Here is a 16,432-nt window from a genome sequence, read left to right as displayed (position 1 = left end):
GAGAGTGGGCCACGGTCACAGCTGAAATTCCAGTCATTGTTTGATGAACAGTTAACTCATATATTTAAGGTATCCAAATGCCTGGAAGAGTTTGAGCGTTGTCACTTCAGCGCCTACTTGCAGTGATCCCCAGATTCCGACAGAGGGCAGCAGTAAACCGCTACAAGTCTAGCTCAGAGAAACAGCCCATAAACTAGTCAATGACTAACGTCAATCAGCCTATCCAACTCATTCAATTTAGCTTTGTTTGATTTTGTGGTTAAAACTGCCTGTCTAAAGGAGCCAAACCACCAATAACTACTAATTAAAATAAGATTTGTCTCCCAACCATATTGTGATTATTGTAATTATCAGTCAGTTTTGGCAAATATGTATGTTGATGGAGCCCAAACTGGGTTTGGATAACAAGGAAGAGCAAAAACAAGTGTCGGTACTCTCTGACAAGCGTTTTCCCCCCAAAAAAAAGTTTATTGACAATATTTGTGATTTTTGAACAACAAAACAATGTTCAACAAGTCTTAATAAACTCTTTGACCAGTCAAACCAAAGTTTATGATTTGGGCATTGAGAAAAGTCATATCTGTCAGTTCCACTTGAAATATATCAATTATGATCGTGAAGAAGAATCTGGGAAGCGTGAATGTCTCAGCAGAGTGAGATAGATGCCATGTTGCCAGAAGGAGGGTAGAACATTAACACACTGCAAAGAACAAGCTGTACTTGCTTGTGATCCCCCCCCAAGACCTCATCAAGGGTCCACTTTAGCTTGTCATCATAAACAGAGGTCACTTGGGTGAAAAGAGAGGGAGTGTTCATTCCTTCATGGGTTCATGTACTCCACTTGGAATTTTTTTCATATTTACATTGCTTAATAGTCTCGGTAGATGTGTTTATGATATTTCCTCTCACTGTTTGTTTGTGGCTCTTTCTTCTCAACTAATGTTCTGCTCCGTCCCTCTTTTGCCCTCCCTTTTTATCTCTTCTCTTTAAGTTTATGCCCAGCAGGCCGACCTTCTTTTCCTCACCGTTTCGACTAGAACATACACCCTGCTGACGTAGCGCTGATGTTGCCATTGGGACAAAATTCACTTGAATCCAAAATGGGAATCTAAAAGAAAAATAAATGGAAAAGCCAAAAGTTTTGTTCCGTCAACGCAGCAGGAATAAACGCTATGGATGACTTACCGTTAGCTTACCTTTCCTAGCGACATTAGCCCGGCCGTGCACCTACCCGATCACTCAGCGTGGCACCGAACACAGCCAACAATACACACTCTGTCCTAAACCTTGGAAAATCTGGAGACATATGGAAAATAAATCAGGCCCGCATTCATTAAACATAAAAGCTGTGGGCAGATTTATTTCATTATTAGGTTTCTCTCTCCTCCCATCTCTCATCTGTCTTTAGAATCAACACAGCTTTCCAACTTCACCCCATTTTTTGGGGGACACTGAAAAATGGCCCTGCCACCAAAATTGCTGCCTGAAGTCCAAGTCTCCTACAAGACATCCCCCACTTGAACAAATGTAAGAGTCACTTTCCTGCCACGTCTGAGGACGTGTCTCAAGGTGTGTGAAGGCCAAAGAGCCCCCTTGTCCCTGCTTATGTCTAAGTGGGCACACTTTCTAACCAAGTCCTCACCAAGTCTCCTTATTTACTCTCCTTCCTGAAGACAGACCAAGTACTCTGCTCCCCGTCACCGGGTGACCAGAGCTTTAGATGCCCAGTCACCCACAACCTGAAACCTTCTTTTTCAGCGTCCACCGACATGTCCTCTTCATCTTCCTCACCACCAGAGTCATCCTCCACGCCACCATTCTGTCCTGCCTGGCTACACGCTCACCCGCTAGTTTGCACCCGCTGATCATTACATCTCACGGCCTGGGATCCGAACCCACCACTTCCTGCACTATCATGTCCCCTCATGTGTCCCCCTACAACCACTCACTACATGAACATCACACCTTCAAACTCACCACTCTGTCCAACACACAAGATAACTAAAAGCATTTGACGCAATAACACACACACATAAACTCACGTACATCCAGTTTAATTGTTTAATTGTGTAGCAACTCATTGGAGGGGGGTTAAAAACTGTTTTTTTAAATATCTGTTTGCCCTCGTTTTTAACGTTCGGTACCGTCTGGCTGGCAGCAGCAGTTCAAGCAGACTGTGTTTGGGTTTTGAGGGGTCCTTTAAGATGTTGTATCCTGCAAGATGTGTGTAGATTTTCCAGGGTCTGGAGAAAGAAACCCAAGGATCTTCTGTGATCTTCTTCCTCTGTGTTACGATGCTGTCTATGGAGCACTGATCCAGCAGTCTTCTAGAGATGTTGTTCTTTCCCAGCCCTCTCAGGAAGTGCCTTCTTCAGCAGCTCAGAAGCGTTCACACTCCGGGCCAGCTCTTCCTGGATGTTGCCTCCTGACGTCTGCCACAGTCTCCGTCCTTTGCATAGATGAAATCTGTATCAGCTAAGTCAGATGCAGTCATGACATCTAGATGAGAAGCACAGCTCAATTTGGTTCCTTTGTCTGCTGTTCACTTCCAGTGCGCTAGTTGCTTTATCTTGAGGCTTCTCTCCTGCTTGCAGTTTTTCAGGAAGCAGACGTGGATGCAGCTAAGCCCGCTTCCTTTCCTGCATCCTTATCTGTCACTCACAGGTTGAGTAACTGGAGTTCCCTCCTGTTTTTATCTTTATAATCAGTCTTAATCTGATGCTGGTTTTGCAGATGTCTCTCCTGATGTCTCCTTGATTCAAATATCGTATTTTGCTAATAAAAAAAAGTGCAATCTGTTTTTCCTATTTGTTCTTGTGACATCTGATAGTTTCTACAAATCAGCTGTAAGAGTTTTGGCATGAAAAACACCCTTCTTCTTCCTCTCTCTGGTGTGTTGAGTGTTGATTTTTAACCATATGTGACTCAACAAAGTTGGCAGAGCAACAAAGAGCACCATAACTGTGAAACCACAACACCAGAATTTGACTTTTTTGCTAAAATAAACATCAGGGTTTGGCAGTTTAGCATAAAACCATCCAAGTGTTTAAGGTTTTGGTTTTCTTCTCCACACTTTTTCCTTTTTGAAACTCCACAGAACAGTCTCTATCTTCATGAAAGCAACAGTAAACAGAGAAAAACGGCCACGGTTGATGGAAAACATCTCGGGCCTTTGAGGAGCATTACCTGTTTTGGGGTATGAAATGGCCGCGTCAGTCTCTTCGCAGCTGCTGACACGCGGCTAACTTTGAGGTGCCGCTATCAGCTCCATCCTGCCAGCATCCTCTCAGGAAGGAAGCAGGGTTGCATTAATGCTCCACAATCTTTGGACCGCCATCTCCTGCTTGGACATCAGTTATTTTTGGACCTAGGGTGGCTCAGATTGCAACTTTGAGCAGACCCCGCCGACAGGATATCACGCAGCGTGTCACCTAGCTCCTGCATTCTTGGCCCTCGGCCAGGCTGACTGGACGCTGGTTGGTAATTCAGTCCCACGTGCAGACGGCGATTAGAGGGAGGAAAGCCCAGCTGAGCAGGACAGCCATCTTCTTTTCAACTCCGGATGACCTCTTTCCAACTGAAGTTCCTCCACAGAACCCCCCCGGCCCAGTGTGACATGAATATTTATCACCACACCCAGCAAACTCAGACATGAAGTTCACATTACTGCAAAATTTGCTGGATTTAATGCTAGGCTAAGATATGGTAGCATAGGTGTAGTCGACGGCACCAGTGGCCCAGTTTCTTTCTTTGTTCTTGTGAAAACAGATCGTATTAGCACCACGGAGGCTTTCTGCCACAAATCTAAGTTGTTGATTCCAAGAGTCCATTTTCCCCCACGAAATCAAAATCAACGTGGGCAACTTCTCGCACCTTTGACACAACACGTCATGGTTTTATACTGTAGTCACGCGTCCTGGGGTGAAGCGTTTCATCCATGTCAGCATCTGGATGTGTCAGAAGCTTATTTAGCAGTTTGTTTGTTGGTTTTTGGATGACACAGAGTTTAATTGCCGTTGGTCTACAGAGCTGAGGACCAGATTGAGTCCAGCTTCCACAGGGCTGTAATGTTTCCTGAATCACTTACATTCCCTCCATCAGACACAGAATGTGCTCATCTCATGCGGTGCCATTTGGTTCATACGGGAATTCCTGGGGTAAACTGGAAAACCACATAGTTATTATGTGGGAAATATCAAAGGCCGTGTGGCCGCCAGGACTGAAGCACAGATCCTGGGAGGTTTGGAGGGGGGGTGTTTATTTTCCAAACTAATGTATATATGGAGAGGAGAGCTGTGGCACCATCTCACCACTGGCCATTTTCAGCTAAATCTTTAAAAACATTATCCTATATGGTCTATACAGAAAAAGTTTAATTGATTAGCGCGGTCGATAGCAACGTCTGTTGTCAGGCCTGTTTTTGCGGACAAGAACTGGGTTTATTGGTGTCCACATCAGCCTGACCTCGGGGTTAAAAGGCTGTTGCTTGAGCAGCTCGGGTTACACCCAGCTCGGACGCCCATCCACCCTCACAGAGAGCAAAGGTGGTGGTGGTGGTGGTGGTGAGGGGGGGGCACTGAAACGTGTGGAACTTCCACAACACCACGCGGCATTTGGCCTCCATTATGAAGCGGCGACGGGCAAATAAAGCATGCGTGCCCTGGCAAAAGGCTAATGTGTCTAATCATGATAGCCCATTTAGCTTCTTGGTTGCTTCCAGCATATATGTCAAATAGACCACTAATTTTGTTTAATCAGCTATCCTATTTTGATTAATATCAACATTGCTGCAGACAAGCAGTGGAAATACTGAAAGAATAAACAGGGGTGTCCTGCAGGAACCTTTCACAGCAGAAACTAAAGAAATAACCCCACAGAATCAAACTTGAAATAAACGGAATAAAGACCAACTCAGATTTTGTCCATTAATTGCCTGGAAGGTATAAAGAGTGAGGCTGAAGGAGTCAGCCATCTCCTCCTCTTTCATCCTTTCCCCGCTGCTCCAATTCCACCGCCGCAGCACCAGAACCCACCTTCATTAAAACTCACTAGAGGGTTATGAATGGGCCTGTCTGGCCTGCTGCACAGCCTTGAACGTCCAGCTGGTTCTTATTACAGACTGTGTGCATGTGTGTGTGTGTGTGTGTGTGTGTGTGTGTGTGTGTGAGAGAGAGAGATAGAGAGAGAGAACCAAGCCATCTGACACTCTGAGGGGTAACAGGTTCTGTTTAATCCCTGGCAGGTAGTTCTGATGAGACACAGAATTCAGGTGCTGCCAGACTGGATCGAGGACGGAGGAGACAGAGTTGTGACAATCTGGCCTTATAAGGTGTTTACCTACGTCTTCCTCCCTTCCTCCTGGCTATTTGTTCGCCACCCTCTCATCTTCCAAATGTCCCAGTTCTTCTTCTTGCTCGCTATTATAGTTTAGTCAGGATGGGATGTTTGGCTCTGAGCCAGAAATGCACGTATACAAATATATTGTGTTTTTATATGTATGTGTGTGTGTGTGTGTGTGTGTGTGTGTGCGTGTGTGTGTGTGTGTATGTATGTATGTATGTATATGCTCCATCCCATGTTGGGGTCCCTTCTTGAGCCTATGGAATGGTAGCTTTATGCATCATTGACACAAGGGTGGGCATCAAATGTTGGGGATTTGTTACAGAGAAAAAATGGGAATAAGGAGACTTATAATGGTTTTAAGTATTTTATTTCATTAACCTGTGTTGTCCCGACGTCTTTAAATTCATTTTTGTTTTCTTGCAAAACAGCCACAACATGTTACAGACTATTTTCTTGTATGTGGAAGGGAGGATGTCAGTTGTATAGTATAAATAATTCCCACCAAACGTGTGACAATCACACTTTTTCTTTGCGGGTTGCAACAAATGTAGCACCTTCCTCATGTTCTACTCTGTCAGCGGTAACGTCTGCTATGCATCTCATGCACCATTGAGTATCAGAGCAGTGAGAGTGACAGATGCACTTCATCACAGTCGCATGGAAACTTTATGAGAAGCTGTGTAAAGAGGATGAAATGTGAAGTCTTCACTTATAGCGCTTTGTGTTTTGGACAAGATGGTTTAAATTGAGTCCACTCCAACAACTCATGTCTCCCGACTATATATTCCCAGGCTCGAGTAAATCGCCTAACTTACAACAAGGTTTACGTTCTCATGCCCTCCCAACCGCTGCCCCCCCATGTCCCCCACAAACAGAGTTTTTTTTCCCTCCATTCCTCTGTTTCTTTCTCCCATCAGTAACACCCTCATTCACAATAATAACCTACTACCCCCCCCCCCCCCCCCCTCCACCAGCCCCAACGCACTAAACTGCTGCACAGTGCAACACATGTGCTTCCAATTTGCTTTTCTTTTGTCAAGACTTGAGTCTTCTCAGACCCCCGCCCCCTTTTGGTATTCACACACCCCCACTTTAGTTCACATGAACATGTGTGTACAAAACATGAGTCGCACATACTGAATATCGGCTAATTTTGATGCAGTCATTCTTGTATGTTGCACTATTCATTGCGTTACAGGTGTGTGTATAAAGTGGATTATATGACCGCAAATCATGGATACTGTAAGCACGGGGGGGTTGGGGAGGGAGGGGGTGTCTACCATAAACAACAAATTATCATTTTTATGCATTACTCCCTTCTTAATGTATCCCGCCCTGACACAATGTGAAGAGAAACACGTATCCCTTGTAGTTCTGATTGTTACCACTAGAGGAGCCCAAACAACACAAGACAGCCAAAGTCAGTTCAAAAGCACTAAAAATTAGAATAGAGATCCACGCAGGCATGATTTTATAGGCCCCTTATCTGTGATTGTAATCATTTCTAAAAACCAATGCTTACTTTAACATTCTTATGCCTTCCACACAGATGTGCAGTGTATTTAATTACACTTTGCAGCTGTCTTCATTGCAAAAACGACAGGTTGATATGTTTGCCAAAAAAATACTGTTAAAAGTTAGCGTACATCAAATATCAGCATTGTTTGCATCGTCTGGTAGGCTGCTTCTGCTGCTGTGTGCATTTGAAATGACAGTTTCCTTGGAAACGCTCTAATTTGGCTTTTAGACATTGCGGTTTGAGCAACAGGTGCCTGTTATTTTTGCTTTCTGCGTTGCAGACTGCCGGGTGTTGAAGAGGTGTCTTTCGTGTGCACATGCGTGTCTGCCAAAGATGCGTGCACACAGCTCTGTGCGCTGAAGTGTGTCCTAGCATGCTAGATTTGCATCTACAGAGGGACAGAAATATGCACTGAGACAATCTGGAAAAGTAAACACCCAAGGGATCTACAGCTTTGGTTAACAAACCGTCAAGGTGTGATGGTTATTATATTTTTTACAGTTTCTTACTTTAATTCACCTAAACAAGAAAAGAGAAAAGCAGGTCGCCGTGCATTCAACAGCCAGTCACCATGACCTTTCAGTTTTTCCACCATTGCACACATGCTGGTGTAGAGAAGACACACGCTGTCTTCAACTGTGCACAGTAATCTGCTTTTTCAGAGTTCTCTCATTTATAGCAGGGCTTCACACGGGAAGCAGGCATCCAATAATTCTGTGGTCATTCAAGTCTTCACAATTCAATTACTGCACACCTGCAGTGAACATGAGCGGCTAGAGGAGTCCACTTTATTGGGACCTCAAATACTAAATGCTTTTTTTGATTTCTCTAAAACATGCATGTTGTGTGTTCAGCAGGCGTTTCGGTAGTCGCATCCACGTCCTTGTGACTGAGATACTGCAGAGCCAATTTAGAGACTTCATATAAGAGTTAGAATGACTGAATAGCTGAACAAAACAGCTTTGGTACGGACACAATTGCAATTTTTTTTAAAAAGAAGCAAAAACTAATATCATGCATCAAGTGACTCGGTGGGCAGTTCAGTATTAAAGCAGCCACCGCAGACAAGCTTCCATTAAAATATTTGATTATTACCAAGGTCGTAGGGGACTCTGGGCCAGGCCCTCTGCGACCTTTGCCTGTGTTCACTCGACATAGTCAGTCGTGAGCCGTCCACCTCCCTCTGACGTCCTGCTAGCCCCAGCTATATTATTGAGAGAGTGGGGGGGTGGGGGTGGGCAAAGAATTCTCTGGACTCGTGACCTCTGTCCAGGCTTAGGGCTGGGAGTGAGCCCGAGCTCACCATGTCACAAGACTCTCCGCTGCATGGTGCTTTTCCCTTGTGTTATTTCAACTCTCTTGTTACAGTCCTAAACCCGAGGGGGTCTTTAACAGGGGGCCTTGGGATCACAGGCCTGACTGTTAACAGCTCTGGGGTGAGAGGCCCAGGACACTGCCCTGAGCTCCCCATGCTACACACTACCCTGACTGAACTCCTCAGAGACCTAGACCCCCTCGGAGGGCTTTTGTTGGTTGTCAGTTCTTGTCCTATATGTGGATTCCTTGGTATTATATTACTGTTAGACCATGTTGTTACGTTGGCTTTTGTCTATTTTAGAAATTGTAAATCAGTCTCATTAGGTTGTTGATAATTAACCCTGACCTCTGAAGAGTGATCAGAGGTGTGCCTGCACTCGTCCCAGTTTCCAAAAATGATGAATTGCCTCATAGAAAGTGATCGTGCATTCATTTAAATATATGCGTGTGTGTCAACTAAATATTCAGCTTTTGTTTCAGCCCCTGCTTTGACCTGACCATTTGTCTTTTTGACAGGTGCTGCGTGCAGGGAAATTTCCATCATTACCTGCTTTTGTACCAGAGTTAAACCTGTCAGAGTCCATCCAGATGTGATAATTGATACGAGATCCACCGCGACCGTCAGCGCTCTCTGCTCGTTGGGTCAAAATTACACTTGTCTTTTTCTATCTGAAGACGTGTCTCTCAAGATAGCAGTGGCACGTCTGTCATTTTGTCTTTTCTTTCAATCCATTTGAGTCTTTAGTTCCCTCCTGTTAATTTCATGATTCAAAAGTGTCAGAAACAAAGAATCCTGAGTACAGCAGAAACAACATGGGTGAGCAGTTGGTTACAATCATATTTATGTTGTTTTGTCTGTCCTGGCTGAGGATTTCCTTCGGGAAGTGGCTGACTTCAGCTGTGATGATAATGATGATGATAATGGGTGGAGGTTTTACACATTAACAGGTTGAAGATGGCGTGGTCCCTTTTCTCCATCAGACAACAATGCTGCAAATCTGAGAACACAGTGAATAGAGCATTGACTCATGCTGCATTTTGGTCTAGACTGCGTCTCCTGTGACCTTTGATGTTCTGCTACTCAGTCATACGTATCACACCTACGCTGGCCAGCCACTGGCCTTGTTCTCCTATTGTCTTCCAGCCCTAAAGTCATGACCTCCAGTGCTGCTCTGCATGGGGTCTGTTCCTATTTATAATAAAGGAATGGGGGCAAGGGAGGGTTTCCTCCTCTTGTATTGTTGCTATTTTCCAGCACTTCCTTCTTTCATTCACTGACCTCTTCTCTACTTCCTGTTTGTGCAGTAGACTGGTGGTCATCCCCAGGGTAGTTTACTAATCCTTGAAGATTTTACTCGTAAAGGGTGTGGTGTGGCCAGCATAATCAGTCTGTGTACTGGATCGCGTTTCCATGTATCCAGGTGTTGGGAATATAGGTCCATAAAAACTGTTTATCTTTCTTTCCATGTGTTTTATGGCATAACTCAAGGGTCTAAACCCACTAATGTAAAATAAATGGTCAGAATAACCACTAAGGTTCTATTTATCAAACCAATAAAAGCTGTGACCAAGAAAAACATGCTTCAAACTAAACTATTTCATTCTAGAATCGCTCTTTTGGGACAAAACTGCCCATAAAATGATCACACGTGTTACCATTGTGTTTGATTGAATAGAATCAAGAACAAGTATACGAAATCGCCTAAATTTACAGCCAAACTTACCCTTCTCTAACTTTTCCTGCCGCCATTATGAATCAGTTGGCGTGCAGTTGCCTCTGATTGTGGAATAATCTATGAGTTCCATTTCAGCTCTCTCAGGGGAGACCTTTTTATAGTTTTACAGGAACCAAATCTCCCATGTGGTTTATATTTATTTGCATGAATGACACAGATTTCTTCATTATATCTCTGTTATTTTCTTCTTTTTATTTTCTTCTTGCAACATAGCCAGCATCTGTAAGCAGAGCAGGACTGTATATCTTTGTTTTTTGGAAGCAGCCAGGGAATTAGTTCAGAAGTGGAACCTAATTACTCTTTACAACTGTATTGCCAAGGCTACATTCACAAGCTGTTGGGTGCCAGTCTTTTGTTTTCTGGTGACTCAAATGTTTAGATGAAATTTTGGACACAAACAATGCATCTGATATTGCGATTCATATTAAACACAATGCGCAACAATGAGACACAGCTTGGGTGATATGAGTTAATAGCAACAGTGACGCGTACTTTGTTGCCCAGACGATGACAAAACTATGGCCGGAAATGATGTAAATGGTGACCTGCTGAAGCAAAAACATTGTATGCAGGGAGTCTCATGAGAGTCTGGCTGACAATGGATCAAAAATGAAACCAGGAACAATGGAGCAGACGTTATTGACAACATTTACGGCTTCAAGCAGATGCTAGTGTGAGAAAAAAAAAAGAGTGTGGCTTGATTATTTGGATTTGTGTGCTGCTGGAACCAAGGCTACAGCCCACCTGGATGTTCCAAAAGCCTCATCAAACAGAGATGGGAGGCTGAACTCTAATTCATGTCCGCTTATCTTTTTCCGACATCTGTTTGCACTAGGTCTCCCAGATGTTTCCTGCTTGGCTTCTGCTCATTTTTAGATTGGCCAAGGGCCTACACACTTGCCTCTCCTCTCAGACCAGAGCTGGTGAAAGGCCTTTGGGTCCCATCAAACATGTTTACCTAAAGCCCCATGCTGATAGCAAGTTGGCGACGCGGCTAAATCATATTCCAAATGTGTAAGTGGGAGAGGCAACTTATTTTTGATACAGGACAAGTGCTCTGGCCTCACCACACTGGAATGGGAATCTTTTCTCTGAGTTCATTTTTCATCTATATTATATTATTACATAATGTTGTGTTTGTGATTATAAGCTGACTCTAGACAGGACTACGTGCTCTTGGTTTGTTTGGAAGGCAGCCAAATGTGTTAAACTGAAACATGGACATTCATTTTAAATGTACTAAAAAAATCAGTTTTAGGTTCAAATATTTAGTGATGATAGATATTGGGTGGACTGTGCTAAAAATCAGTTTTTCAGTTGAAACTACTTAAGATGACCAATAAATGTTCGTTTTAAAGCTTTGACAGTGCTTGTGTCAAGCATAAATGGGCTACTTCCGGATTTCAGAAGCTTTTTGGGTTCTTCAACTGGGAAGCAGATCCCCAGGTATTTAACCTCTAGTGGGGTGATGTAACCCTAATGACTGATGATGACAGGATGGGTTAAGGAACCTCAGGATCTCCTCCAATGTGACAAGACCATAAAGTGTTACATTTCTCTTAGTTTTCAGACTTTACAAAAGTCTTGCAGATAAGGTTAATAATACTCAAAATCCGAGAATACATCAAATCATCACACTTTATGTTGTGCTTTGAGGACATGTATTTTTGAATCAATGAGGAAGTCAGAATATTTAAAAATGTCATCAAAAACAATTAGTGGGGAATTACCTTCTATATACTGTATGTGTCTGCAGTCAACAGGCGAGAGGTGGGGACAAGTCCACACATGTACTTGGTATCTGCTCTCACACACACACAGCTCCAAACACTCTAATGTGTGTTTTTACAGTTTAGGTGGAAGATGGAGCATGTGGAGGAAAGTCACTCAAGCTCAGGGAGTGCTGGTGAAGTCCTAAAGGTCCTGTTGCTTTGTCCCAGAGATTGAGCCTGACTAACTGAGGACGGCAGGGATGAGTGTTTTACTGCAGCGTGGCCAGAGTTCAAGCCAGTCTCTTGCATGCTGCTGACTTCTTCCATCCTTTGTGACAGCAGTGGAGTCTGTTTGTCTATCTCCTATCCCGTCCTCCTCTTCTTGATATACTGTACATCCCCTAATCTTCGTCTGTGAACTTCGCTTCCCTCTTCCTCCTCCTGTCTACCTCCTCATCTCTTCTTACTGTCCCATATTCCATCATAGCAGCGAATAAAGAAAATAATAAACTCAAACAAAGTTGGAAAATGATTTATCATCACAGTCTTATATACTGATTCTTATATTTGGACACACAGCTTATTCCAAATTTGGAAAATTACTACAGAATGTGTCTCTGAGAGACTTGTTCTGAAATATAATGCTTTCAGACAGAAGATGATTGGTTAACGGCACCCATGCATTTGTATAGAAATTGTATTTGTGTTTATATATTCTCAGCACATTCTGGTGTATTTTGCTACGCGTGGCATTGTGGTTTTTCTTTGTCAGTGTGTTGGTTTCATGTGTCACTGTGAAACTGCGCTTATGTCATTTTTCCCGTTACTTCACTTGAAGCCATGTTCTGAGAACAGGCCCTTTACAACACCATCCCAATGAACGGAAATGTACTGACACATTCAGCTCATTTAAAAAAGCCTCCTTCTCATCAAGATATGGATGGACTGTAAGAAAGCAGAGAGCGACTGTAACCTATCAAACACCCTCTCTGTAAACCTGCCATGGATTTTGAATTATTTCTACTAAGCTTTTATTCCTGGCAAGTTCCTGTACTCACATCACTGGCACCCATATATGCTGGCTTTCAGGCAATGGGATCCATTTAATATCCTCCTACGTTTCATTTGAATTATAAGGATCAGGAAATATTTATAGGATGTACTGCCAAGACGTGTGATGCTTTCCAGACCATTTGGCAGAATGCAGAGTGCCCCTACAGATGGCTCTTTTATTCATCTCACCTGCAATTTTTTACTCCTTGTTTCTCATTTTTCTTTCATAAAAATGATCTAGTTCAGCTTTTTACCTTCATTTGTACTGTTTTCGGAGAACAGGGGGAAAAGGTGTATCCTCCAGGTTTCCTGTTAACTATTTTAGCTTGTTGCGTAAAATCCTCCTTCCACCCACACACACACACACACACCCAGATGCACACACACGCTTGCTCACATCTCTTTATAATAGACAGCAAATAAAATCCAATAGTTAAACTATCTTTGATGTTAAATATCTATATGTAGCATATCCATCCACCCATCCATCCATTCATTCCTCCCAGCCTAGCTGCCTTCAGCTGAGAGGTGGGATGGACCCTGGACAGGTCGCTAGCTCATGGTATCGCCAACATATAGACAACCCAGTTTTTTTTTCATCTGTTTCAACTGTTATTTTGATGAAGAATCAATTTCCATCTGACTTTTATTTAATCTGTCTTGGGAATAAAGCATAGCTGGCAGTTAGAGGGTTAAACCTAGTACAGCCCAACACTGGCAAAGAGATGATCAAGTGCCCCATCTGGATTTAATCCCACCTGGGTCCAAATAAAAATAGAGGCTGGTTGAAGACATACCACTTCTTGTTCTTTAGTGACAGTGGAAAGGCCTGTATTGTCCGGTTTGAATTCAAGATAATATGTTTTTTAAATTGCATTCATCACGGCTGCACTTTCTCTCTTTATCTGTGGATGTTTTGCAGGTGTTGGAGAGGAGTTCTCCACATTTTAGTCCCTCTGGAGCTGTAGAGGAGTTGGCCGTGGTTTTAACGCTGGATTGAGATAGGCCTTTGAACCGTGGGGTCAGCCCCCCTCCTTTGAGCCTCCTTTCACAGATAAAATGCTCAGTTAGGACATGTTGAAAGGATATGTTTCCAATTTGACTCGTGCCACCCTTATCCTCTGTGTCTCCTCCCCACCCCCATCATCTCCCTATTCCCCTCTGTCTGCCTCCCCGTCTGCCTCGGTCCACGTGTCAGACAGCTGATTAATTCTCCAGAGGAGAAAGGGGGGTGAGCGAAAGAGGTGAATTGATAAATCATCTCTTTATTCAGTCTAAGGTAAATAAAAACCCCACGTCTGCGCTCAGAGATCCATCGATCCAGCCTCTGACACCCACAGATGCTCTCGATTAATACCTTCCCAGCTTCAGTTGCTGTACAAACTGCCCCTGCCTGCAGAGCGCAGGGAGGACTCTTCTTTCTCATTCTCCCAAAGGGCCTTTTCTAAGATTCCATCAAGGATATCAAACATGCTTCTGTCAATATAAATTAATGGGTAAAAATAACTCAAACTAGACATTATTTGTCCAAGGTTTTTGCAGAAGAACGTGGGTGAAACCATCTTACATGAAGCCCTTGTTTTGCTGGTATGAGACCAAGCGCATGTAAATGACACTACTCAATCTTTACATGGTGTTAATGCACAGTTAATGTTCTTTCACAAAAACACTGAGTATCTCTTAATTTACCTATAGATTCTAGAACAAATGGTTCCAAGAAATAAGTGTTACCTGCTCAAGAGTAATATTAATATAATGTGCATTTCCTGAGTTGAAAATGTGATCCACAAAATGAAAATAACAGTACTTAGAATGATTAGTGGTTTGTCTCGGTCTATTTATCATGATGTATACCTCCAAGTACGATCCCTGACAATAGAAAACCTACATGTTTGCAAAAGCTCCTTTTCCCTAAACACAAATAAATAATCCATCAGTCAGGTAGATCAAACTGCATCATGACAAATAATGAGGCTACAAAGATGAACGATGCGTAAAGAATAGACTGATGTAAACGTGACGTGAGCATCAGCTTTTGTGTGTCACACTTCATAAATCTCAATGCCTTTGGAGACAAAAACTCCCAACATGTGCTGTAACTCACAGTCAAATCAATAAGATTATCATTAATGTGCTCTATAACATCAGTAGAACTGGGGTGGATTTATTAAAAGCACTTGTTTCGTTCTTGCCTGTCAGTCCAACAACTCTGGAAAGTGCTCACGAACAAAAACTGAGAAGATACCCATTTGTGTTTTCATGTGGTGTCGCTTGTTTCTGTTCAGCGGGAAAACACGTATGGAAACTTACAGATGTGATCATTTAGATTGTGCTGGCTGAGTGTGTTTGGTTTTGCAGATACAGTAAAAAAATTAGTTTGGGTGGAGTTTATGATAAATGTGGTTTCCTGTCTTTCTTCTTTTAGCAAGTGTGTGTACCCATGTGTGTGTGTGTGTGTGTGTGTGTGTGTGTGGTATGAGTGTGTGTTTGAAACAGATAGGGCTATTGAGCTGAGTATTTCTAACTAAACAGAAACTGGAAAAGTTCATCAGCTCAGCAGAGCACAGCCACTCTGGAGTGTTTCTGTGTTTTACTGGGGTTACACTGTACGTGCGCGCTGATAATTTATATGTGAGCACTTCACCTCTTGTGCACTGTGTTTACAAGAAGAAGGTTGCAAATGGTTGCCTGGTCAATGACACCGAAGACAGGCTGCCTCCTTCCTTCTCCTCCTGCTCAGAGGATTTATTACTGTGGTGTGTGCAGCCCGTTTATCAGCTAACAGGAACTGGCAGACTTCAAGTGTTACGGCGCTCTCCTTCCTATGTAGACCTGCAAGTTACTTAGAATTACACATGCTATACATCTGCACATCTAAAACCATCTCCAGACCACTCAGAACACCTCACAGGTCTGAAAATTAAACATTATAAACTCTGCCATTAAACTCTATAATTCATCCAAACCCACTCAACAACAATAATTGTCTAATGTTTATGTTGTAATTTTACTTCTATTTTATTCTATACTTATGTATATATGCTTATAATATGTATATATTATGTGTATGTGTATACTGTATATATATATACAGTATATGCTTATAATATATGCTGTATATATGCTTATAACGTTCTAATCTTATTTGTATTTATTTATTCTATTTCTACACTTTGTAAATACAAAACCTAGACTACAGTTATATTAATCCACATTAGGCTGCTACTACAATTCAATTTCCCTACGGGGATGAATAAAGTACATCTTGAATCTTGAATCTTGAAAAATCTTGAAGGTTCGCGAAGGCGCCTGGTTGCTGTGAGCACAAATGAATTTGTTTTTATGTACGTCGAACTTCAATCAACACTGCCCACGTTTACAGCAGTTAGAGCAGAACATCTCGTTGTCGTGGGGTTAAAACATTTCCTGTGAATGTCAACACTAACGTTCTCCTGTAATGTCTGCCACTCAAGCCAAATGATCTCCTCTAAAGCACAGCTGATCTGTTTATTCTGAAAGTTGCCCTAAACTTGCTGTTTGGGGTTGAGGTCTAATTTTAAGGGGCAGGTTTGTTCAGATCTATCTCTTGTGTGGTTATTTTTCTATTTTATTCTTTCCTCTGTGTCCTCTTTACCCCTCCCCCCAATCCCAATTCACTTAATGTGTTTCACCTGTGTCTAATCATCCACAGTCTATTTAAACCTGCTCCCCTTTGCTCCTGTGCCAGACTGTCTTGTGTGAAAGTGTCTGGT

General features: G+C 42.7%; 1 long non-coding RNA gene across 1 annotated transcript; it reads right to left on the bottom strand.

Moving 5' to 3' along the window:
- Positions 1–988: 988 nt before the first annotated feature.
- LOC115251540 (uncharacterized) lies at positions 989–1,320 on the bottom strand. Its single transcript, XR_003890094.1, has 2 exons — positions 1,197–1,320; positions 989–1,108 (listed from the first exon to the last, which is right to left on the bottom strand). It is a non-coding gene; the product is annotated as an uncharacterized lncRNA (long non-coding RNA).
- Between the last annotated feature and the right edge of the window lie 15,112 nt (positions 1,321–16,432).

This window comes from Takifugu rubripes, chromosome 11 (genome assembly GCF_901000725.2).
Source record: "Takifugu rubripes chromosome 11, fTakRub1.2, whole genome shotgun sequence".
NCBI lineage: Eukaryota > Metazoa > Chordata > Actinopteri > Tetraodontiformes > Tetraodontidae > Takifugu > Takifugu rubripes.
Note: the sequence above shows the minus strand (reverse complement) of the source record. Positions and strands in the feature narration are given on the sequence as shown.